We start from the raw sequence: 27616 nt of genomic DNA on the forward strand, positions 1-27616 counted from the left end.
ATTTGAGATTTGGAGGAAATCACGGTCGCCAGTCCTAAGGACAATTACTATAGTAACTGAAAAAGTAAGGTTATTACACATATAATTAGCACTAGAAGCGTGGCAACTGAAGGTTGACACGTGTAGTGTGAAAACTGAAAGTTTGTCAGAAGTAATAAATTTCGCTACACTCTGACTTAATTTAGCAAAAGAATTAATAAAACTGGAAAATCGAAAGTTAATTTAGTGACTGAAGTTAATAGTGAGCTTTCTTTCTGAAGCACATCGACATTCAGTAAAATAAGGTTAGTCTTGGACTACCTCAACAATCATTTCAAAAGCTACTTGAATCTACGCAATTTAGAAATAAGAGAATTAACTTTGAACTTGAATTAAATGATTCTGAACAATTAACAATAGTAAAATTTAGTACGTACCAAGCTGAGCTGCAGTCACAGGTAAGCTAAAATACGGTAACAAAACTCGCACTCTTAATTTGTGCTTGTGTAATCTAACTATTGTAGCCAGCTAATGCTTGAATTGAACTTTGAAATTAAAGCAGTGAAATGGAATTATGCTGGCGTTTGAATTTCAACGACACTCGGGTTCATTTCGGAAAAGGAAGGGACCCTGCTTGGCAATGCAATTGGGACAATGAGCAACAAAGGTTCATGCTAAGTTGCTGTAATTTTGCGAGGCAAATGGAACAATTTGAAAAGCTGAGGTCTGCCATACAGTTCTGAAACTTTACGTGCTTTTAGTCTTCCTTGTTGGTTGATTGAAGGTTCGAAGCCGTCGATCGAGGAGGTGGCGACAGTCACTCATTGTCGGCCGTCGCTGTTGCAGAAGCTGGATGTTGGCGCGCCTTCTTCTCGACACGGTCACCAGGCGAAACGGGCTCTTGATGTGCGCCAGCTAATGCTTCCCGTCCGCGACACCATGTCAGAAACTATCATCGCGAGTCGAGCGCAATTACATGCTGCCAAACCCCGAAAGCGCGGCAACTCGCGGGAGCGTCACACAACACCTCCTCCACTCGCTACTCCCGCCAGACTCCCTCTACAGCCCGCGCTCCACGCGGCAGAGTTCACACTACCAAAGATCCTACACACTTTGATTCTTCACACGACTTATCGATGTAATCGTTCGATAGCAGTTTTCCCTAGGCAAGACCCAGCGTAAAAATACAAATAATATTTACGAAACAAACCAATTATACATCGACATGAGTGCATAAATATATATATATACAAACAGTAAAACACTTACAATATATAAAGAGACAGAAATGTCATATCTTGAGGTAACAAAACAAGAAAAAAATAGTAGTACAATAGATGGAAATAGGAGGATATGCATTTCCGGCGTTACAACGTCCTTTCTTAAATGCTGAGATCTGCGTATATTGTTCATGCGTCTTCCTGCGAGGCACTGTTGCTGTCCAACTGAATACAAGGAAAGAATTCGCAAAGAATTTATGCCACGGAATCAACATGTCTCTTGTTTACTATCCTTGGTAGCTGCTTCGTGAAAGTTTAAAATTTAACATTTTCCATCAATACCTCTACGAATATAAATTTATGAACAATTTACATAACTTCTTCGTGGTGCCTTTTTTGTTTTAGAATGTAAATCAGGGGCTCCGTCTAGTGGGTGACGCTGCTCGATAAGATTGGATTAGGTTATATGTACTTCCGACTGTTGCCTGATGCAGAAACTGCGCTGGTCCGACGCAAGACGTCAAAGACTAATCTGGGTGTATTTATTCTTCCTCTGGAAAGGTCTGTTCTGAAAGGTCACAAACTAGGATGTCGAAACGGTCCCTTATGCTGCACCATCTACGAACACAGTGAACCACAGGCTGCGGAATGCCTTGTTGCAGGGTGCTACGACAGCACTAGTGTGACGCCCAGCAGCTGCAGAATTACGTCGTTGGGTGAGCTACATATGACTTGACATATTGTGAGGACCTGCCTGAAGCTCAAGCCACAACACTACTCCATCCCTTGGCAGAGATCTGTCCTCGAAATTCCAGTCTAATACTACTGTATGAACATTTGTCGCTCTGATCCTTTCCCATAACACTATTTCCATATCACCCAGTATCTGTTCTTCCACCTTACACTCTCTGTCATATGGCGTATGGTGAGTGCTACAGCAAGAATGCTCCACCAAGGTCACGCGCAACGCGCAACGACAGGCGCACAGCGTGAATAAGTGGATAGGAGATAAGGAACTTTATTGTCTGTAATAGAACATAGAGTCACCAGTGACCTTATTTTACAATTATTATTGCCTACTTTAGCCCATACGAAGAGATAGTCGCCTGCATTCAGCTTCTTTCTTCTCGTAGACAGAGCGAACGGCTTGTCTGGCGCCAAAGTCCCATTAGGAATCTTAGCAAGTACTTCTCTCTGCCGATGGTGTCCACCCAAACGATGATCAAGGTTAAGAAAATTCCCAAGGTCGTAATTCCTATTACCGTGATAAAGTGCCCTTAAACACGGTAGTATTATTGCATATGTTGACACAATTGATGGCCACTACTGCGCCCACCTTGTGCTACTGATACCTTGTCCACTGACGACATTATCAAGGGAAGCATTGAGGTACGACGCTTTTCTTACGGACAAATGAAGTATACAGTAGGTATAAGCAGGATACGTTGAATTCAGAACCGTAATCTCTTAATTGTCAGTGGTAGCTGAAGTGTTGTTCCCGAGTCGTCACGTTGAGTCCTGTTTAGCAGCGTCCAACTGTTCTGTGATTCCAATTGTTCTCGTTCAACTGACCCTCACGGCCCCTACAAGTTGGTGATATCTACGACTTCAGCCTGGAATTTAATTGACTGGAACAGGTCTTTAGTGATGAGTCCCGCTGCGAAACGTGCCCCAATGCCCAGCGGAGACCTGTCTCGAGACGCCCCAGAAAGTGGTAAGGTGTCAACCTGAATGTCGTTCGCCATACAGCCCGACAACCAGGAGTGATGGTTTGAGGTGCCATTTCTTTTCATAGCAGGACCTCTTTGGTTGTCATTCGTGGCACCGTTGCAGCACAGCCATACATCGATGATATTCTAGGCCCCGTTTCGTTGTCCCAGCCTGCTGTGCCCTGCCATGCAACATTTCAGCAACATATTATTGCCCACCTGCAGATGACAAGGGTTTCTAGTGTTTGTCTTCATGCTTACGAAACCCTTCTTTGCCCAGCAAGGCACCCGAATCTCGGCCCTCGCCCCCCCCCCCCCCCAAACACACACAAATACACACAGATGAGAACGTTTGGAGCGTTATGTGCAGGACACACCAACCAACTACGGGTTTTGATGATTTAATGCAACAATTGGGCAGAATTTGTCGCGATACCGCTCAGGAGGACATCCAACAGTCGATGCCAAGCCGAATAATTACTTACATAAGCGACGGAAGTAAACCAGTGCATTACTGACTAACTCAATTTGTGAAGCTCTTTCTCTAGAATAATATAATCCAATTTTCACAATTTTCAAGATTTCTCTCCCATTCAGATTATTCCATCGTGGTGCATCCTTTTTTTTTATCTCAGGGCATATTTAAAGTCACAGAGCTGCTGATAAAATAAATCTCTTTCACAAATTACTATAGATTAATTGTGGATAGAATTAGTCATACAAAATCAATATACGAGTACATTTTCCAGGAGTATCAGCAAATACATTTTTGCAGTATAGTGTGCATGGGTGTAAAGTATTAAGTTGTCAGCTGATCTGCATATTAATTAGGGTAAGACAAAATCCATATTTGGTAGCCGATTTTGATTTTCTTCAATAAAAGACTTTTCTAAAATATGTAGAAAATTTCGAATCTGACATTACCTTTAGGTCCCAAGTAACATTCTACTAATTTCTAACTGGAGCCATAATTTTAATTTATTTTAATATTCCCACATAACCTTTTTATGACTTTATTGTGTTTTATTCCTTTCATTTATATTAATTTTATGTCATTTTGATGCCTCTCTCTTTAAGTGCATAAGGCCCTCTTAGGAAAATCTAAACAGATTTTCTGTTTCTCTAATGTGTTTCATTATGTTGTCACATTATTTTACAAAAAGTGTCCATCTTGCCTCCTGGCTATGGTTAATTCAACATCCTTAGAGTTAACTGAAAATTTTATGGACGAAGGGTATAATCAACTTACACTCCAGCAAACAATAAGACAATTTCTTAAAACGGAATAGGTCATTCAAACCATATACTTGTGCACAATATTTACAATAACTATTACTAGTTGCTACATATAAATAATGGGAAGAATAAACTAATACTAGAACAACAACATTCCTTTATTGAATGTTGCCCTCAATTACCTTCTCTCCTTCTGTACATAATGTTGACTGCAGTGTTGGCTGCCTACTAATAAACATTTACTCCATGCGACTCCAACAGCCTGTTTCTCAAACCGAATATTGAAATTATGGCCTGTTTGCTCTATGTACCACATATCACATTCACTACCCAAAACTTTGTAAATACCACAGCCGTCAAATCTGTTACAGTGATTTCTTACAGAGCGTTTCAGTTTTCTCTGAAGGGAAACCCTAATAACAAAACTTATGTTAATGTCTTTATTCCGAATAATCTACACATTTCATCTGATACATGATCCATTTGTGTCATACTGATAAAGTCATTATTTCTGTGGCTAATATATTCAAAGGTCCATGTTTCATTTTATTCATTATTGTGTCAACCTTAACAGCACTGTAATCGTTAATTCTTACTATATGTTTCGAGAAAGAAATCTCTTCGTGACCTCATTAGGTTCTAGGGATAGCCTTAATATTCTGTGAATTGAAGTACTGAAAAATGCTAGTTTATTTATATAGATGATCATATTTCACATTAATTACAGCTTCAATTGTAGTAGGGTTTCTGTAAATTCCAAGATAATTCTTTCCTTTCTAACGTGTAACAGTCAAAGAAGGACACTGTTTACTATATTCAATTTTGACAACGATAAATGTAACTTTAGGTGGCCTCCAAATTATCTATTTAGCGTTTTCGGCAGGTGTACAATATTAATGTGTCATAAACATATCTTTTACTGTAGATACTTCTGTTTTTTAATACCGGATTTTCTGAAAAAAATTTACATTAAGTATGATTAACTAACATATCAGTTACCGCTCAACCTATTTTTGAATGAAAAATAGTTAATTCGTAGTATATTTTCGATGAATTCTACCTGTTTTCTAGCATTCAAGACCATATCAAATTTGCTGTAATAACATTTATACTTTCTTGGAGTGGGATATTAATGTAGAGGTTTATAAGGTTCAGTGATGCAAATGTTACATGATGATGAATATCAACAGTTGCAGTAATCTGCGCCAGTTATAACTACTATTGATACTGAAATCTCATTCATATGAGTATAGTGTTTATAAAATGTTATACCGTTTTTAAAATGTTATTCAAGTATTTGTTTAATTTATAAGATGGACACTTGATGTTATTGTTCACAACAGGATAAATTGGAAAATCCTCTTTATGGAAATTTTGCTTTGTCTTCTGTAACTAACATTGTGATTTTACACATATAATATATGAATATTTAATAATCAAACAATACTATTTTGTGTATATCAGTAACACGTCATCTTCAGATGTTGCGAGACCTCTTTCGCTACTGTAGTCATGAGACGTGAGTCGTATGGGCTCAAGTTTTACATCTTGAAAATTTGAGCCACACACTGACCCCTACTGAGAGGCTTTAGAGATAGTCTTGTTCATTTTCCGTCCTAGGTACAGTAAAGAAGTGCTGGCGTAAGCTGTCTCAAACGCCATCTCGACAGCAAGTATTTAGGCTGCCGCCACTGACCGAATGGACTCACTGGCTCACTCACACTCTAGTTTGGCATCTATCAGTTAGTAACAGTGCTGGTTCATTTCATGTCTCAGGTTATGACAGTACATAGCGACATGGTTAGTGACTATAGTGAGACTAAAGTCTGTGATAGCATGATACTGGAATTGTCTGCAAGAAGACTGTAACTGATGACCGTGTACCACAACACATAGACTCTATTCGAAATACGTAAATGTTCATGTAAATAAAGAACCGCATTAATCCACGTGTGCATTTTCCTTGTAGAAATAGGATACTGGCCACCCATAATAACATCCTCTCCCTTGCTTACTTGCTGTACAAGACTCTACAGTTGTGACGAGGGTACTGCAGTGGCGACGTGGGTACTACAAAAGATGTTTGTCTTCTAATTAGGTCTACAGTACTTCTGGACATTTCAACCACCTACGTTGTGCAGAGAAACATGGCCACCAAAGGTTATCGAAAGTGTCACTTTTTCGTGTTCGCTGGAGCATATATTAAGTAACATATTATCAACTCCTTGTTTACCTAGCTCTCGCAACAGTTCTATAATTTCTAGCTAATCACATGAACCAACTGCAGTACCTTTTCATTATCAGAGATGTAGTAGTTTTCTGACCAAGTCTGATAAATCAACTATATTGAAAAGTGAAAGAATCTGGTACACCTACCTTATATCGTGTAGCGCTCGCGCGAGCACGGAGAAGGGCCGCAACACAATGTGGCATGGACTCGACTAATGTCCGATGTATTCCTGCAGGACTGTTCATAAATCCGTAGGAGTACGAAGGGGTGGCGATCTCTTCTGAACAACAAGTTGCAAGGCATCCAGGTATGAACAATAATGTTCATGTCAGGGGACTTTAGTGGTCAGTGGAAGTGATTAAACTCAGAAGAGTGTTCCTGCAACCACTCTGTAGCATTTGTCGACATGTGGGGTGTCGCATTGTCTGCTGGAATTGGTCAAGTCCGTTGGAATGCACAATGGATATGAATGGACCCAGGTGATCAGACAGGATGGTTACGTATATGTCACCTGTCAGAGTCGTATTTAGACATATCCAACTGCACACGACTCACAACATTACAGAGCCTCCACCAACCCGAACAGTCCGCTGCTGACATGCAGGGTCTGTGGATCCATGAGGGTGTCTCTATACCCGTACACGTCCATCCGCTACATAGAATTTGAAACGAGACTCGTCCAGCCAGGCAACATGTTTCCAGTCACCACTAGTCCAATGTCGGTGTTGACGGGCCCAGACGAGGCGTAAAGCTTTGTGTCATGCAGTCATCGAGGGTACACGAGTGGACGATGATGTTTCGTTGAATGTTTCGCACGCTGAAATTTGTTCATTGTCCAGCATTGAAATCTGCAGCAATTTGCGGAAGGCTTGCACTCCTGCCACTTTGAACGGTTATCTTCAGTCATCGTTGATTCCGTTCTTGCAGCATCTTTCTCCGGCCGCAGCAACTGCGGAGATTTGATGTTTGACCATATTCCTGATATTCACAGTACACTCGTGAAGTGGTCGTGCAGGATAATCCCGCTTCGTCGCTATCTCGGAGATGCTGTGTCCGATCGCTTGTGCACCGACTGTAACATTAAGTTCAAACTCACTTAAATCTTGATAACATGGCGTTGTAGCAGCAGTAACTGATCTAACAACTGCGCCAGACACTTTTTGTCTTGCTTAGGCGTTACCGAACGTAGCACCGCATTCTGCCTGTTTATATTTCTCTGTATTTTAATATACATGCCTATACCAGTTTCTTTGGAGCTTCAGTGTACTTCTCCATGCTCGTCGTTAATATATGTCTGGCTATAGTTATTATGTATATTTTTTAATCTCAGTGGTCCTGAAGTCCCTTTTTCTACTGACATTACATTAATAGGATGGAAAAGTTTTTCAAAATAATTACTTATTACTCTACCAAACTCCATATGATCTTCATCGCTACAGTTTGTCCATTTATTAATCCGTTCATGCAGCCCTAAATAGTGGACCTTCACTGGAGTGACCATTAGTTTCCTACTGTGAGAGTTGTTGAATGATCTTATCTTACGATTTCACTGTATCTGTGTAGATGTCCCTTTGGCTGCAAATTGTTATTATTATTATATGTAACATTATTATTATAACTATGGTGTTGTTCTTTTCTCTCATAATCTTCATCATTCTCTCTATCAAGTCTGCATATCTCAAAAATTGATCCAATGAGTCATCTGGTTAATGCACTAAATCCCATTGAATTTATGCTGGTAGTCTTACTTCCAAAAAATATGTTAGCGTGTTCTCTTCAAATGGTTTGTTGAAGTATGGACATTTCTCTGTTTGGTTTTTAGAGAAGTGCTTACCACGTCTATCTCTAGGTTCGGGCCCATTCAGATGGTATTTTTTGTTTCGTTTTTTGTAGCTTGTTCATTCACCGAGCCACACATGCATAAACAGTCTTTTTTCTAAATCTGCTTGTGAAACATCTGCAGAAATGTTTTGATCAGCCCAAGATAACGCTTCCTGGCTAATTATTTTTTAACAGTTTTAATTTTCACGCTGTCGATGAGACTGGGTACAAAATTCTGCCTAATATGTTGCAAAGAATCAATGCAGTGCAGAGTTTCATCATCTGAAACGTTTTTCACTAGAATACTAGGCAAGAATTAATTAAAAGCTTTTCGCTAACTAAATCGCTACGTAACTCTTAATCTTTTGCAGTTATCAGAGAAATATTGTTTTTTCGAGTCTATATAATTTTCATTTTAATTAACAAGCTCACTAACTACTTCGAATTCTCCACGATTTACTGTCACCTGTGTTTCAACATATGATACAAATTTTTAATATGAGTATAAAAATTTTCAGAAGCGTCTGTATTTTCTCTCTGTCAATAAATAATTCAGATCTCATTTGTCTAATGTTATTCCTGAGTTCTACTTTGCTTAATTTTCTTTCCCCTGCTTTGAATGTAAGTTCGAATTTTTTAGACTTTTCTCAAGATGACTATTATTGGTTGACAACAATTTTGGATATTTTTCAGTGGTTTCATCACTTAATTGTTCCATGAGTTCTAAACATTCTTCCCGTTTTAACATTGACAGTGGATTAAAATTATTCCTCGCTTTGTTCCTTGCTCTCAATATCTGATAGTCTTATTTTCACAATCATATTTTCTAAGTGACATCATATATATCTTACTCTTTCAACTATTTCTTTCTCGTGTTTAATTGTAAACGCTAATTCTCTCACGTTCAGAAAATATTCACGTTCTTCTACCTCTGACTCTATAATTTTGGTTCCATTTTCACCAACAAAGTTCGCTTTACACAAGCAAATTAAAGAAAGAAAAAGTGATTATAGACGCTGTACCTCTAAATTTGTAATTGTACTTATCTTCGCACGTTAGTACATTATTACTTTCGTAAACTTTCTCAGTACATGAATTTTACCGTTATAGTTCCAGCAAAATTCAGTTTTTAAAGGCTGTCTATAAGAAGACAGGAGTGAGGGGTTCTCTGCTGCAGATGGGTGGAGATGCTGGCTATGTTGCAACCAACTTGTCGCTAAACTTTTTGTTAATAATCATAAACTAATGTGCAGTAGCGTGTCTCCAGCACACAAACAGCGGGCGGCTGGTGATGGCCTTTAGGCCAGGTGCGCTGACGTGAGCATTCTAAGGCAGACTTTCCTTCAGGATGGGAGTGTAGAGCTTTTGCTGCCTCTGCACTGTAAGGGGAGGCTGCTGGCTGCGTCAGGACGGTGGCTTGAGTTAGCTGAGTGATTACCAGTGAACAGGGATAGGCAGACTCGCCCAGTGGTGCTGCTCAATCTGTTCAACACGGACTCCATGGGCTATGGGTCATCGACACCGACCTGGTCGGATCTCGCTACATTTTTCGGACTATGGGACAGCAGTGGTGCGGTGGCTGCCAGAAGTGCAGCTAGTCATTTAGCTGTTGTCGTTCGCATCTCACAGGTGACGACGGCACCTGGGTCATAAGTGTGGCGTCGACTGGTATAGGCTGAGCACCATTATGTCACTCAGTTATACCATTGATGACGGACTGGTTCTGCAGATTTTAAATACCTCTTTCGGAAGGTAACAAGTATGGAAGAAGCCACGCTTCTGTGCTTCAGTTACAAGTGTCACCATGCAGAAAGAGGCTGACGCAAAAGTCGCCAAACAGAGAAAGCTTGCTGCATTCGCAGGTCGTTGTCCATAGCTGCCGGCACAGATGGCGGCCTGTTACGACTCTGAACTGTGGCAAACTTTTATGGCGTCACATTTCCTCCCTCCTTAGACAAATCCGATCCGCCGGATTGCTGTTCAGGACTCTTGCTGCAACAGAGACAATGATTTATGTATTATTGTTACTACATTTTACATTCTACTGTAAAAATACGGAGGGAATGTTCCTCGTGTAACTTTTCACCATTGTGTGACTTTCCTTCCCTTTTCTGTTTTACACTCTATAAGCTGTCTGACCTTTACTATCTTCAAGCATGAATGTTTTAGGTCCTTTTTATTAACTTCATTACTTTACTTCAGTCACTGAGGTTGAGTCACTGCTGCTGACGTGGCTACTATAGACCTACAAGTTAAAGTTACGTAAGGGTGGTATTTGCACAACTCTGCCTGTGAGTTCACAGTACGCGGTTCTTATTATTATCAGAATTATGCAGGTAGCTGACGTTCAAGTTCCAATTCTGGAGAGTCAGTAGCTATGTTCGGTCCAAAGATTCCTCCAATGATCGAGAATGTTTTCCATCTTTAAGTGACTATTTTGTGTGGTTATCATCTCATCTGGAGAAGCAAGAATGGTCGAGTGTAGTGTGTCATTTAAGTAAGTTAGGTTTTGGTTGGGGAGGATCTGGAACAGCAGGTCTGGGGGTAGATTAACGAGTAGTTGGTGTTTAATATTGTGGTTCCGGTGATGGTGGTGGGTAGCAGGAAAGAAAGTCCTAAAATATAGCATGATCTACCGTTTATCTACAACACTTGCCCCTGAAGTTCTACTCACTGGGTGAAATGACCTTGTTCATACCAAGTGCAAATGACTACTAACGGTTTTGATATTGAGGATAGCCAATGTGACTTCTTGTTTTGAAGGAATTCGGCTCCACTTGTAATAAGCTTCCTGGGGCACATGGTCACAGGCTTCTCGGAGCAAATCAGAGTGTACTCGCATAATTCACTGTGTGTATCCGTTTTGTGGGGCACACAGTGAATTGTCCAGTTCAGTACTGCTGTGGAGCGTAGGGTCTGTGACAGTGTTTCGTCTGCCGGGAAGTATATAAATTTCTGCAGATTTTCCAATGCCACTGGAGAGTATTTACATATTAATGGTATCTGTACCCAAACCCTCGACCTGGTCTCTTCTTCTGTACTGGTGACACCGGCCACAGTGGTAAAAGTTCTTCCTCTACTGCCGTTAACAACCCGTGCTGGCAACTCTGCTCGATAATTATATAGCCCTTCTGAAAGGTGTCCCGATGGTAAGAGAAACGGGGTCACGTAGGCAGCATGGAGGAGCGCATCCTGCAGTTCTGTAGTCTCCATGGATTTGTTGGCGATCCTTTCAGCAAGACCACATATAAGTATGGTGATAGTCAGCTTTATCCAGATGGCCCCTGAAGATACGCAAGTAGTGGTTTACTGTGTCTGCTGATTTCTAATGGCCAAACAGCCCGAGGAACACCATACGTGCCTCTTGTTTTCATACTCCCCTTCGCCTTCCATTCAATGTTATGAGCTTCAGGCAGCAAGGAGCTAGGTTGGAGCGATAAGATGCTGGTTCCCAGTCTAATACACATTACGAATTTATCAAAGAAACTGCATATCTTGACAAACTACAGAGGTTCGTGATTAAACAGTTTTGTAGGACGCACGACTCACCATCAATAAAAGCTTAACCAAATGTAACTGTACTCATTACTCTAAGGACATCAAACAAAGATTACTCAAACTTCAGAGATGTACAGTGGCGGCTGCTTTAAACTTTACACCAAGACATGCACTTGATTAAATTCAAATAAGATGAAGTACTACGTCAAGTAAATGGAAGAATCGTGAAGTGAAATTAAAGCAGACTTAGGAAATTTAAAAGGATTCAGAAACACACTCTTGACGGTTGCTTCAAAATTTGCACCAGCCTTGTAGTCAAAGAAATATCATAACATAGTAACCAATAACAAAATATTTGCTAGTTGAATGAAGTCTAAATGGCTTAATGAAAAATGTGGAGGCTCTACGTTTTGGCAGCAACAGCTTCTTCAGACCTAACAGCAGACAACAAGAACTTATTCTCATTTGGATTTTCAGGTAACTTCTCCAAGACAATTATTCAAAGAATCTGATATCCATTAAACGCTACAGTGCTCTGTACAAGAGACAATTTTGAGTTACAGTTCAGTACCCAAAATCATGACAAGCCATTCAATTCTAACTGGCGAGTTAACGGCTCAATTTATTATTTAATACAGACACGTGCTTAACATATCAAGCGCTCAAAGAAAATGGTGCCAAGTCTCTACAGTAATTAATCGTGCGCCCAGAACACAACGAAACCATTTGCTGCTAGAGATTCAAATGGTGGACCAAAAAATATACCTTTTGTCACACAAGCTACCACGCTGTGGAACCAATTCGGACGCTCTCTCGGTTTCGTACCACTTAAGTAATCAAACAACAACCCATAGGGTAGAGCATTTAAAGCAACTTGGACGTATTCTTAACATACAGCACAGTAATTACCGAACTACCTAAAATACAATGGTACACAGGTATAAAAACGAAAGGAACAACTTAACACCAAACTGTCTAACGTCTAAGGCTGTTTTTGAAGAGTTTAGGCTGTGCAGGTACATTCTGTTCTACCTCATTCTCGTATTTTATCTATTCACTCCCACTGCCCCTTTTGGAAGACCTGCTGGTGAACGAGGTAGTGATATTGAACACCCTGAAAAGGACGAATTCTTCCTGCATGTACCACTGTGCTTCAGGTCAGAAGTTGTAGTTTTATCTTAACTGGAAGGATCTTCTCGACTACCTGGTAATATGAAATGAACTTTTCGGCCCGTAAGGGTTAAATAATATTACATACTGTCATACATGTTACTGAGGCAATTTTACCTCTCTGTTGTGGACGTCCTTCTGTTATTCTACAGACTTTTTATTCATCTTGTTAACCTGGTAGCAACGGCCTTACCACAGTGGATACGCCGGTTCCCGTCAGATCACCGAAGTTAAGCGCTGTCAGGCGTGGCAGGCACTTGGATGGGTGACCACCCGGGCGCCATGTGCTGTTGCCATTTTTCGTGGCGCATTCAGCCTCATGATGCCAATTGAGGAGCTACTCGGCCGAATAGTAGCAGCTCCAGTAAAAAAAAAAAAAAAAAAAATAACCATCATAACTACCGGCAGAGCGTTGTGATGACCACACGCCTACCCTCCCCCCCCCCTCCCCCTCCATCCACGTCCTCACTGAGGATGACATGGCGGTAGGATGGTCCCGATGGACTACTTGTGGCCTGAAGACGGAGTGCTTTTAACCTGGTGTCAGACACGTTTCTAACTTTATGGTATAATTTCAAATGGACTATATAGATTCTCCTGGGGTAGGTTCAGATAATTTGAAAGAGGAGGGCATATTTTGATCAAACGTACGTTATGTAGTGATATGCCCATATGTAAGTGGATCTTCAGTATATGTAGTACTACTACATATGGTAGTAGAGGGTTCCAATCATTGTGGGTACTATTTACAAATTAACTTTGCATTTTTCCTAACATTCGGTCCTACCGCTTTTTAAGGAAGTGGTGTAGTAGTTTGTAACTTCTTAATGTATAATACTCGGCACAGTTTCTTCAATAACTCGGACATAATGTTAATTCCTTGTTTAGTTTTTACACTTTCTCGTGTTTCAAATTTCGGTGTCCACTAGTTAACCATAGTCTCTGCCACTCATTCTGCCTGTTGATTTGGTATGATGATCACGTGCAAAAAATGTTAGAATTGGTCCACTGTAGTCAACACATATCTATTCCCATCTGGCGCTTGGGCAGAGAGACTTAAAATGTGCATACTGATCGTTTGTAATTTATATTGAGACGCTACAGAGCCCCCAATGGGAAGGATAATTATATTTGTAAACTTGCCTGTCACCATTTTGTTTTTTCTTGCTTCTCGGTGTCAGTTTCTTTTAAGATTTGATATTAGGTACATCTTTGGTACCAGTCTTTGACTACATAGGGAAGAGTGAAGTAAGGGGTATCTCTGGATGCGCACAAACATATGACTGATATCACAGACAAATCATGGCACAACTGAATCATGTACAATACAGAACAGTTCATATTTAAACTTAATGTAGCTACGTCAATAAAAGAAGTGACTCTGTTTTTGGATAAAAGTGAAATCAATGCAGACAGTTATTTATATGTATTGACATAAGAAGTACAGTTCAGCAGTTTGGAATGAAATGACACCATAATACGTATTATACGTTTCAGTAGTTTTTATTAATTTGGTGAAAATAATATGAATGGCGTGAGATTGGAATAAGCTTCCTGGATTATTTTTTTACCCCCCATCCGAACGTGACCTATGGAGAAACAGGGTAAGGCCATAGACAGGGGCTTCAAACTCATGCTTTGTTGAAGTATATGTGATTTACAAAGAGTTTTTCATCGAGGGTTGATATGACTTTTTTGCATATACGTGTACTACTAGTCAGGACTATATAAATAAGCTGTACATAAAATAATGTCATTGATACGTATCACAGACAGTATTGATTGATACAAATTTTATTTGTGTATATACTATTCGTGTGGACATACATATTTTAAGAATTTTCTGCCATGAGCCTTAGTCAAATAAAATTATTCTTTCTTCTGGAAGGTGGAGCTCCTCGTAAACTAGCTGCGTGTGCGGTTAAACATCTCTATTAAGAAGGATCCTCGGTGGAAATCTTAAGCCCAGTATCTTGAAAATTCCATCCAGGACCATATTTGTGTTATTGACACTGCCTCTATCCCTACCCACAATCAGCATTTTTCGGCTTAATGTGATTTCTCGTAATGTCCTTGTTCAGAAATGGTTGGAAAGTTATTAATTTCTTCCACCGTTGACTCCGTAGGACAAGTCTTTCAATTCTAATTTTGTGACCTCCCCTGGGATGATCTTGCCAACTAATTACATTCCGATAGCCTGAATTATACTGGTTATCTTGCCAATGTTGACAGAGTGGTGTGACTCAGGCCGACTGCTGTTTGTACCGTTATCTCCTTTCTGCGTAATTGTTGTGGAGTGGAATTAATTCTAGTTACTTCGTGTTGGTGCAGATCGCAAACTGCAGCGATAGTGATGTAACATAGCAGTTTAAATTCGGAATATTGTTTTTGGGAACGCCACGTATATTTTGAGCGCGAGTCAATGTGTCTTAAAAATACGTAGCGCGACTTAATCTCAATACGCAGGCCAAAAGTTATTTATTATTAATGGAAATGTTACGCTCTCTTTCAATGAATGACAACGTAATGCAACCTGCAACTAACCCAGCGATAATATAGAGCATTAAATGATTTCTTTTCTCAGCAAATTAATCTTATGTTACACAGATAGAAAGAATAGTAGAAACACTTGCGCATTTTTTTAAATAAATGCAATTGACGGCAATATTACTATTACCTTTAAAAAGTTTCACAGTGAGGGAGAGGTGTTTTTTAAAGGAAACATGAGATACTTTCAGTTAATAAAGCTTATACAGACAGCTAGTTATACATACAACGATCCATAGGATAGAGAGAACAAGCGAAAAACAGAGATCAAACGGAGGTGCGCAACATGGCTCTTGTGTATATATACGAGTATTACACTTGAAGTTCCATGCTTTCATGGAACGTATTGAAATATAATTTTCTTTGCGATTAATGTTTGACACAGAATGTTATCAGACTCGACAAAATGACTTATAAAATTACAGGCATTATTTTCTCTTTTTACAATTTATTCATATCAGTGGAATAAATCGCGTCATACATTAGATAGGCTTCCAGGTGACGCCATATGTTGCATGCCTCATCTGACAAACTGCTTGCACATCGCGGTGGAAATTGCGCTTGCCATTTGGACCATCTGTTTTATGTACCATGCCGTCCCTATAATGAAACACATTACTAGTTCCTGGTGTAGCCTCTGCTTGTATAATATCAGTGGAATGCAAAACTAAAATGAATTCCTCTAGGTGAGTTTCTGGGACATCAATCAGCTTTTCCCTTAATTCAATAGGCCACTTAGCTTAAGCATCAGTAAAATGTCTCGGTTTGAGATTGACTTGTCTCAGTACTTGGTTGGATTAACATATTTTTTTGAATGTTTCCTGAAATTTCCTTGCTTCAGGTTGTACTGCTTCGGATTAAATACTCCTTCTGAAGTCTCTTCCGAATGTCCCTGGACCAGTATTTTGCAAAGAAATCACGTTGAAAATCTTCGTAACTATTGAAAAATTCTGCTGTTTCAGTGCCCCAAAGATTAGCTAAATCTTGCAAAATCCGAGTAACAAATCATATCATTTGTAATTTGGCCACAAGTATGGCAATATACATCAAAATGATCTCATAAATACAATAGGGAGTATGCTTCACTTATCAAGTCAAATTATCTGGATTTGCCTACGTTACCCTGGTTTTCTTTTAACATTGTTCGTGCGATGTGAATCTTAGCTGCTGGCTCATAATCCAAATGTTTTGTTATATTGTAACTTGGGGCAGGCTGCCAGTACTATGCAAGAGTGACTTTGTGCCCTAAATCTTTTCTTGGGTGTCATAAATTTCTTTTTTAATGATTTCATGTCATTGCAAACTGGCATTTTACCACTCACCAAAACCCGTACCAATGGTTTCTCATCAAATTTTAAACGCCTTCGGGATATGATCTATACAGGCCTCTTTTTCAAACGGAAAATCTGTCATGACACTAATCACTGCCTGTTTAAATTTACTTTGTTTTTATTTTATCTAAATCATGTTGTTCGCTAGCCTTTCCTACCCACTCAAAGGTGTACCCAGGATCTAGTCTGGAGGAAGAGGAGGGGGTGGGCAGTTCATATTAATCTCAAGGCACACGAGGAGAAGGAACAAAAGGCAGTATTTCTCAATAACTAAAACAGAAAACCAGTGGAAAATTGCTCTCAATAAATATTGTAAACATAAGAATGAGCTTGCATAACAACACAATTTTTTAATTTAATGTTAATCTTCTTGAATTTGCCGCAGATTTGTCAGTTACTTTCTTTTCTAACATCTCGCAGTTTCCTTTCACGTAACTTCGGTGTATGCTCTTCAGGCACAACCCAGTACGCTTTTCTTCTCTCATACAGATTCTGAGCCCAGTCTTTACTCTTCGAAGCGTACAGAAGGATGTCTCCTCAGTCACCGTTGCCCGTGGTATAATGAGCAAATTTCGTAGTGCTTATCTCATACTAAGGAAAAAGGTATTGTTCTCGTTAGCTTCAGGTTTTTTTTTTCTCCATACATTGTACTATAGGTTCCGTTCTGCGACAGAGTCATCCAAACCACAATTTTTTTACAACAGTTCTTGATTTTTATGAAATTCTGTTACACTAGTGTCGCTCATATTCAATGGATGCAGCTTATTTAGAGCAAACGTTGGAAAATATTTTGGTGAAAATCGAGTATTTAACGATGAAAAGAGTGATTCGATGTATGGTATTACCAGTGAACGTCGCCAGTATTCGCTGTCAGTTTCCGATCGCGGATTGTTTCTAAATTTTTGCTTACAAGCAAAGCATGAAACAGTAATTTGTATTTACAGTTCCTCTGCAGTGCCTTGTGCTTTTCTAAGTACTTTTCTAAGTACTTAGTTTCCTTTCGGTCCCTCATCACGATCATGTTTATAGACTTAGATTGCATCACATTAGCCACTAGTTCCAAAACTGCCGAGTATTTGGCTGTTGTTTACAAAATTACGAGGAACACTGGTTTCGTAATGGCTGAATGCAACTGATGCACAAATGTCCTAGTTGCATAATTTCCCTCCGTGGACAATTTTTCTAGAGGTCTCACAACCTCTGGGGAATGTTGAGAAAATAGTCTGATAGATTTACATTTTTCAGACCATCGCGTCTTACACATCCGTGATAAACTGGGAGCATATTTTCACTGTACAGTCGATTTTCTAAAACAGTTTGTAGTGCCTTTTGCAGTGGCAAGGGTATTTTTAATTTCCGCCACTGCATTTGCATCGTTTACCACAAGGTTGAGTTTCTGAATTCAGCAATGAACGTATGCGGCTCGATAATACTGCTTTCTTAAAATGGCTTGCACACCGCTCCCTCTGCCTGCCACTGTTGATGGTTCAAATGGTTCAAATGGCTCTAAGCACTATGGGACTTAACATCTGAGGTCATCAGTCCCCTAGACTTAGAACCACTTAAACCTAACTAACCTAAGGACATCACAAACATCCATGCCCGAGGCATGATTCGAACCTGCGACTGCATCAGCAGCGCGGTTCCGGACTAAAGCGCCTAGAGCCGCTCGGCCACAGCGGCCGGCGCCATTGTTGAACAGCCATCGAGGCCAAATCCTACACGGTCTTCTGCTGGAAGATTATTACTGATCAGGAAAACGTCAATTGCTTCGGCGATTGATGAGGCACTTTGTGGCTTTTGTTCTACAAATTCTTCCAGGATTTTCACTTTGCTTCATCATAGAACCTCAAGCCTACTGATGATTGTTTCTTCCCGGCTATATTTGCTGATTCATCTGTCAATACTGCGTAAAACATCGCTTTTTTAATTGTCAGTGGCTATATTCTCCCTAATAACATCATCATACAGATATATCCATTCCTTTTGTATTTTAGCCAATGTGTAAACAGCAATGCAATGACAATTTTCCAGATTACTCCTTAACTTGTTGTCGTCAGAATCAATTCTTAAGTTCAATAAATCTAATAAAACAGTTTCATCTACCTTTTTTCCTCTAGGGGGCATATCATGTGTTCCACAAAACACTGTACAAGAAAGAATTGATGACAATATCTGCCTGTTTTCATAGATCACATTTTGCTGCACGTTATGCATTTGAATGTACCTGTCCAAGAAAATTTTTGCTGCAGCTGATGCTGTTGAGTGGAGCAGAGCTTTAACATTTTTCCGACAGTCTTCATACATATTCTTGAATTTTGTCTGCAGCTCATGCTCTAGTGGCTAGCGTTGTTGCCTCTGGATTACGGGGTACCGGGTTCGATTCCCAGCTGGGTTTGGGATTTTCTCTGCCCGGGGACTGGGTGTTTGTGTTGTCCTCGTCATTTCAGCTTCATCATCATTTGTGACAGTGGCTAGATTTGACTGTGAAAAAAATTGGATTGCGTAAAAATTAGAACTTTGTACGGGCGCAGTTATGCGCCCCACAAACCAAACATCATCATCTTGAATTTTGTGAATGGTCTAATTACTAATGATCCCATAATGCCTCTAACAGTGCCAGTGAGAGAGGAAACAAAACACAGTGCTTGCATAGGGCATCTTTCAGTAGCTTGGAATATACGAGCCACGGTGCGTATTGTTCTAACCCAGTATGATTACATTTTCTTTGTAAATGCCTTGCATCACTTTCAGAGTCATAAATCCTTGAAGTGATCCAAGGATTTAATAAGAGCTCCTTCTTCTTATCTAATTAGCCCAATATATCACCCCAGATCATTTTCATTGCAGTCTCTTTTAATTGCAATTTCCGAATCGTCTTTGAACATATAAGGTACTTGGGATACTGTCTGAGAATTATGGACAGGTACTGCCACGGTTACAGATATTGCTGTTGAACCTGAGTGTTCCTAAGTGCCACCTTTAGGTGTCGATCGTGACACTTCATTTTTGTTATGATCGTCATCGCTTCCGCTGCCACTATTTCGACTCCTTTTCCTTTCATGAGCTGTACACACTACAAAATAGAGAAATGTTATTTATTTCCAACTATTTAGCTATACAAAGAAAACAGAGTTAATATGAATGGAAGATAAATAGTTGAATGTATTAAATCCTTGAAGTCGCCAGTTATGCAAAACACCGTTTTTTCAAAGTTCCTAAAAATGTTTCAGCATCTCTCTGCCATCATCAGTGGGTTTCTGTTTTAATTAATCTTTAATGTGAACATTTTTAATAAATGATTACAAAATTACGGAAATATTTAGTTAAAATTACTATTTGTTTCTGTTACTATTAGTTAATACCCTCACAGCTAAAAAGTCTACCCCCCCCCCCCCAATTTCCATGATTAATGAATACACTATACTCTGAAAAGACTCACCATTTTACACACTAAAGGTTGTAAAAGACAACACAAACAGCTAAGGAGAATACAGAACACACACACACACATACATAAAATGTAAACAAAATTCAAATTTGGCGCCGAACTCACTGGTGAACAAATGAAAACAGACTGGGCTGGGAAACACAACAACCACGATTACAGTGTGTTTTGGTGAAGTGTAAAGCGATTTTTACGACAAAATTTATAAAAATATGTGTTCTATTTACATGTGCTTCTCAACAGCTTATCAGGATGCTGAGAAAAAAGGGCTTGCCACACAAAAACGTAAGTAAAAACTAAATTACGTTTCCTGAATTACGTTTTGTAGCGTAAAATGACAGGTTAACGCCCAACAAAATTTCTCATCAACATCGTTTGGTTGCAGATGAGAAGCTGCCAGTAGGAAATAATATGCAAGTGGCCCTGCAAAACCACGCAAACGAAATGTAAGATATTAACTAACAGAAAAAAAATAGTTGTTTGAACTAGATACTTCCGTAATTTTTAATGATTTAGTAAAAATGTTCACATTACAGATTAAATAAGGCAGAGACTCAGTGACGATGGCACATAGGTGCTGAAACATGTTTGGGAGCCGGCCGTGGTGGCCGAGCGGTTCTAGGCGCTACAGTCTGGAACCGTGCGACCGCTACGTCGCAGGTTCGAATCCTGCTTCGGACATGGATGTGTGTGATGTCCTTAGGTTAGTTAGGTTTAAGTAGTTCTAAGTTCTAGGGGACTGATGACCTCAGATGTTAAGTCCCATAGTGCTCAGAGCCATTTGAACCATTTGAACTTTGAAGAAACGGTGACTTGCATCACTGGCGGACCATACATCCAAAAATTTTAGCTGCAGACACGAAAATACAAGACCTGCAAGTCCAAACGAGGAAGATAAATAGATTTCTCTGAAGTATAATAAGTTTCAAGTGCCAAGTAACTATATTATTTCTTCCATCAGTTCCAAACCCGTAAGAAATTGTTATTATAGTTTGTGAACTTGTTAATTTATCCGAGTCATTTGAACTAATAGGTTGATTTTGATAAATTCAGCAGCAAGTAGATAGGATTTGTAATTGAGGCAACAATCAATTTATGTGTGGAACTAATTTCCAGTTGTGATTCTCTTAGTACATTTCAATCACATTTCATTAATTGTTATTTGTTTCAGGATTCAGCACAGGTGTTCCAGTATAAATAGCATCAGTTTCCAAAGAAAGTGTTATAAGCCATCCATCAACTGTTCCTAATATGTCTGTAATAATCTTTTTGAAGATCTGTAAATGCTAACTTAGTTGCAACGAAACCGGTTGCCTACAATAAAGATTTCTATAGCGATTTCTGCTTAGAAGTTCTTCTTCTCCTAGGGGATCACTACACATCGCCCATTTCAGCTCAACATGAGTAAACTAAAAAGAGGACGCGAGCTGCAAGAGTCACCGTAGAACTAAATGTGCCTTCGCGATCCCTGTCTGCACCAAAACAATGCCATGGGAGCTTCATATGCAGGGAATTGCAAGGCGTGATGGAATTCCGAAACCATCTATCAGGGATGCATACCTCCGTAACAGCATACCTTGTCTATGGAGTCGACGGTTACTCTGCAAGGTCGCATTACAGTTAAGTATTGCATGACCACTTAGTGTGACCAGGTCCATCCGGTGGTATAATATACTACTGGCCATTAAAATTGTTACACCAAGAAGAAATGCAGATGATAAACGGGTATTCATTGGACAAACATATTATACTAGAACTGACATGTGATTACATTTTCACGAAATTTGGGTGCAAACATCCTGAGAAATCAGTACCCAGAACAACCACCTCCGGCCGTAATAACGGCCTTAATACGCCTGGGCATTGAGTCAATCAGAGCTTGGTCGGCGTGTACAGGGACAGCTGCCCATGCAGCTTCTACTCGATACCACAGTTCATCAAGAGTAGTGACTGGCGTATTGTGGCGAGCCAGTTGCTCGGTCACCATAGACCAGACGTTTACAATTTGTGAGAGGTCTGGAGAATGTGCTGGCCAGGGCAGCAGTCGAACATTATCTGCATCCAGAAAGGCCCTTACAGGACCTGCAACATGCGGTCGTGCATTAGCCTCTTGAAATTTAGGGTTTCGCAGGTATCGAATGAAGGGTAGAGCCACGGGCCGTAATACATTTGAAATGTAACGTCCACTGTTCAAAGTGCCGTCAATGCGAACAAGAGGTGACCGAGACGTGTAACCAATGGCACCCCATACCATCATGCCGGGTGATACGCCCGTATGGCGATGACGAATACATGCTTCCAATGTGCGTTCACCGCGATGTCGGCAAACACGGATGCGACCATCATGATGCTGCAAACAGAATCTGGATTCATCCGAAAAAATGCCGTTCTTCCATTCGTGCACACAGGTTCGTCGTTGAGTACATCATCGCAGCCGCTCCTGTGTGTGATGCAGCGTCAAGGGTAAACGCAGCCATGGTCTCCGAGCTGATAGTCCATGCTGCTGCAAACGTCGTCGAAGTGTTTGTGCAGATGGTTGTTGTCTTGCAAACGTCCCCATCTGTTGACTCAGGGATCGAGACGTGGCTGTACGATCCGGTAGAGCCATGCGGAGAAGAAGCCTGTCATCTCGACTGTTAGTGATACGAGGCCGTTAGGATTCAGCACGGCGTTCCGCATTACTCTCCTGAACCCGCCGATTCCATATTCTGCTAACAGTCGTTGGATCTCGACCAACGCGAGCAGCAATGTCACGATACGATAAACCGCAATCGCGATAGCTGCAATCCGACCTTTATCAAAGTCGGAAACGTGATGGTACGCATTTCGTCTCCTTGCACGAGGCATCACATCAACTTTTCACCAGGCAACGCCGGTCAACTGCTGTTTGTGTATGAGAAAGCGGTTGGAAACTTTCCTCATGTCAGGACGTTGTAGGTGTTACCACTGGCACCAACCTTGTGTGAATGCTCTGAAAAGCTAATCATTTGCATATCACAGCATCTTCCTCCTGTCGGTAAAATTTCGCGTCTGTAGCACGTCATCTTCGTGGTGCAGGAATTTTAATGGCCAGTAGTGTATTTGTTCCCCAGTGGCAATGCAGTGTCTCCATGCGCCAGGGCAGCTGTTCACACAGCTCGCCAAGTCCCGGAATGGTTCTCTGAGTACGAGGATGAATTATGGCATCTGCCCTGACTGCCACAGTCACCATGTATAGTCGGGAACCGCGCTGCTGCTACGGTCGCAGATTCGAATCCTGCATCGGGCATGGATGTGTGTGATGTCCTTAGGTTAGTTAGGTTTAAGTAGTTCTCAGTCTAGAGCCATTTGAACCATCACCAGGTACAAATACGACTGAACCCTCGTGATCTGCGTGGAAGGAATGGGTTCATGATCGCTATCCACCCCCGTCATCATTATCTGAACTTGCCACTATTAAGCAAGAATTTTGATATGAGATTCCTGAAACACCGTACAGGATTAGTATTTATCCATTCAGAGACATATGGAAAATGTTATGAGCGTCAGCTTGTTTTCTACGCCGTATTAGGCATAACACTGCTTCATATTTTTGGTGTTTCCATATTTTTCTCCTATCATCTGTGGGCGGGGCTATGGGTAAAAGTTCATTTTGTCTGTTCTTTAACTTTGCACGTTGTTGTCGCGTGCGATTTTTGGATACCACAACGTTTTACAAGGGTCCGAAAACTATTAGCTTGAGCTGCGAGAGCGCTGTGGATGTATAGTCCTAAAGCGTCGACTGCACACCTACCAGAGCAACGCCGCGAGACGGCGTCAAGAAGGCGCTGCCCTATGCACCAATGAAAGAGCGGGCAGCGCAACACCTCCAGGGAGACAAGTGTTCAGCGCCCCCTGTCAACGCTGATTTAACCAGCCGACCATTGCTGGTCTGCCCTGTTCGGTCGCAGACTTCGAGAGCATCAGTACTGAGTAATAGGTATACTTACCCTACGTTCTGCGAGTAGTAATAGCGTGTTAAGTACATGCATGTAGGAGGCACAGGAAACACAACAATCAAGAGAAGCTAAATTTCTTTTCTATTTAGAAATAAAGTTTTCTGTTAATTAGTAAGTGTTTAGTACAGATTTTTTTGGGTTCTCAACTTTGTCCTTCCTCGTTCTTGCTGACTCCCACAGGAGCTGACACAAAAATGGGGAACGTGTTTTTCAATTATCGTCAGTCCACAGGTTTACAATTCAGCTCGCCGAAAGTGGCATCTAAATTATGCAGTGGAGTCAGGAACCACCACCATATACATGTCTGCTGTCATTAAAGAGATCAGCATATTCTGATAAGAGTTCACACGCACAAGTAATAAGTATGAAAATGTTTTAACTTTGTTCCATCGTTCTCAGCACTCGAAACAGGTCAGAGACTATTTCTACTCTTTGTTCCCAAACATTGTAAAGTTAACTGGTCGTCTTAAAAGTAGAGAATAATCTCGGACCCTTAACCGCAGTGTTTTCTACTATATAGCGGACAGTACACAAAACAGAACACGGAGAAAAAAGCACTGGATTTCCAGATAAATCGTTAATCCAATGAAATTCGCTTTTACACAGTTTCGCAAGATATGAGCGACATGTCATTCGACCGGAACACAAAAATGCCAGTCATCTTCAACGCTATCCGAGGCTTATGCGGCCACTGTTGCGAGACTAAATCACGGCACATTCTGTAGTGGAGCGTAGCCCGTTTCCGTATGACTGACAACGATCGAATGACCTCCCGGGTGTAGACACCTCGTTCTTTATGTATACTCGGTGCTTCCAGCTTTGGCAACAGGGCCCATCCAGTACCTTTCACGACTACAAAATAGTTTATATCGCTGTTAGCTGAAGACTAACAATGATCCCATTTTTTCTGTACGTAAATCCGTACTTTATTTATGTTCGATTAATTCCTTAGCCCAATAATTGTTAAATTTTAAACTCGATAATTTTCAAACAAAACCTAGAATAGATAAGGCCTCTGAACTGTCTCTGTTTTAAATTCTGTAGCTTCGTAAAATTACAATTTCACACTTGATACAGCTTCGTTATTACGTATAATAAATATTGTGCCGCAGCCGTGGTTTTGTATCTTAATAACAAAAAGTGGTTTAATCTAACTCGTTTAACAAATTTGAGGTACGATTTTTTTCCTTTTTAATACGAGGGTCACTCCAAAAGAAATGCACACTATTTTTTTAAAAAAATCTGTCTTTTATTATACATGTTTGAAAGTTTTACAGTGTGTAGATACATCCTTTAGGAATAATATTTTCATTTCTCCACATAATTTCTATCCCTCTCAACTGCCTTACGCCATCTTGGAACCAGCACCTGTATACCGCCGGCCGGTGTGGCCGAGCGGTTCTAGGCGCTTCAGTCTGGATCCGCGCGACCGCTACGGTAGCAGCTTCGAATCCTGCCTCGGACATGGATGTGTGTGATGTCCTTAGGTTAGTTAGGTATAAGTAGTTCTAAGTTCTAGGGGACTGATGACCTCAGATGTTAAGTCCCATAGTGCTCAGAGACACTTGGATCTGTATACCCGTACGTAAAATTCTGGACCAACCTGTTGGAGCCACTGTTTGGCAGCGTGCACAAGGGAATCATCATCTTCTAACCTTGTTCCACGAAGAGAGTCTTTCAGTTTCCCAAAGAAGTGATAGTCACATGACTGTATGATAGTCAGCACTGTAAGGCGGGTGTTTCAGTGTTGTCCATCCGAGTTTTGTGATCGCTTCCATGGTTTTTTGGCTGACATGTGGCCGTGCGTTGCCGGGCAACAGCAAAACATCCTGCTTTTGCCGATGTGGTCGAACACGACACAGTCGAGCTTGAAGTTTCTTCAGTGTCGTCACATATGCATCAGAATTTATGGTGGTTTCACTTGGCGTGATATCCACAAGCAAGAGTCCTTCGGAATCGGAAAACACGGTAGCCATAACTTTTCGAGCAGAAGGTGTGGTTTTGAATTTTTTTTTTCTTGGGTGAATTTGCATGCTATCAGTCCATTGATTGCCTCTTCGTCTCTGGTGAAAAATGAAGGAGCCATTTTTCATCATCTGTCACAATCCTTCTAAGAAATTCATCTCCACCATACTCGTACTGTTCCAAAAGTTCGCTACATACCGTTTTTCTTGTTTCTTTGTGAGCCACTGTCAACATCCTGGGAACCCACCTGACACAAACCTTTTTTAACGCCAACCCTTTCAGTATTCTGCAAACACTTGCTTCCCCTATCCCAAAGTAGCGTGACAATTCGTTCACTGTGATGGGTCTGTCAGCAGTCACCAATTCGTTAACTCCCTGCACATTGTCTGGAGTGTGTGCAGTACGGGGCCTGTCGCTGCGAGGACAATCCTCAATATTGCCGTGCCCGCTTTCATCACGCAACCTGCTTACCCACCGACTAACTGTACTGCGATGGACAGCAGCATCTCCATACACCTTTTTCAACCTCTTGTGGATGTTTCCCATTGTCTCGTTTTCACGGCACAGAAATTCTATGACAGAACGTTGTTTCTGACGAACGTCATTTTTTTTTCCTTTATTGTATTTCGATTCCCCCGAAGGGGGCGGGCTGGCAGCAGCTTATTACGCTGCTCTACAGCCTACAAACCTTTTTTTAAACGTAAGGAGAAGTTAAGAAACAATAAAAGGAGGCGATAAAACGTGGACTTAAATTGTAAAACAGCTGAAAATTGTGGAAAGTTAAAACATAAAGCAAAGGATTGGCAAAGCGAATAAAATACACAGAATGCAGACAGGTAACATAGTAGACAGACAATTAAAACACAGGCGACAGTCTGGTTTCTGTTAGCAAGAGATATAAAATCACAGCCAGCGACAGTGGATGGCCGTTCGCAACACTTCGGAAAAGACACATCACTGAACACTAACTGTAAACACCGCACTGAAATGCTGGCACAAAGAGGATACACTGAAACGTCCCCTTTGAACAATTATGCACGACTGTACTTAAACTGACACACAATATTTTTAGCGCAACGCAATCTGACTTTCAAAAATCCCTACAAAAGAATGGCCCTGACTAACATTAAACTATACCTTTCACAAAACACTAAATCACTTACCTCACAATAATCTTCGTTTCTCCCACTACTGCAATACAGCAAGCGCCACTACTGCCAGCTAAATAAAAGATTCAAACTACTAAAGGCACTAACTACTGATAGGGATAGTTAGCAAATGAAAGATATTAATAGAGAACAAACAATGTATTTACCTTGATATCATCATATATAAATATAGCAGTTCATGACAAATTACAAATCTCCGCCATCTCTCTCCCCACATCCACCACTGCTGGCGGCTCACCTCCAACTGCGCAACGCTACACGCTGTTCACAGCCAGCTGCCTAACACTACAATGGCGAGTATTACAACAATGCAAAG

At 40.7% G+C, this 27616-nt stretch overlaps 1 protein-coding gene and 1 pseudogene across 1 annotated transcript in view; both read left to right on the top strand.

Annotated features, from left to right (window-relative positions):
• The window catches only part of LOC126419433 (chymotrypsin-like protease CTRL-1), a 192202-nt gene that overhangs the window by 27435 nt on the left and 137151 nt on the right, over window positions 1-27616 (top strand). The window lies entirely within an intron of this gene.
• LOC126420076 (5S ribosomal RNA) lies at window positions 13043-13159 on the top strand (annotated as a pseudogene).

The sequence above is a fragment of the Schistocerca serialis genome, chromosome 9 (genome assembly GCF_023864345.2).
Source record: "Schistocerca serialis cubense isolate TAMUIC-IGC-003099 chromosome 9, iqSchSeri2.2, whole genome shotgun sequence".
Taxonomy (NCBI): domain Eukaryota; kingdom Metazoa; phylum Arthropoda; class Insecta; order Orthoptera; family Acrididae; genus Schistocerca; species Schistocerca serialis.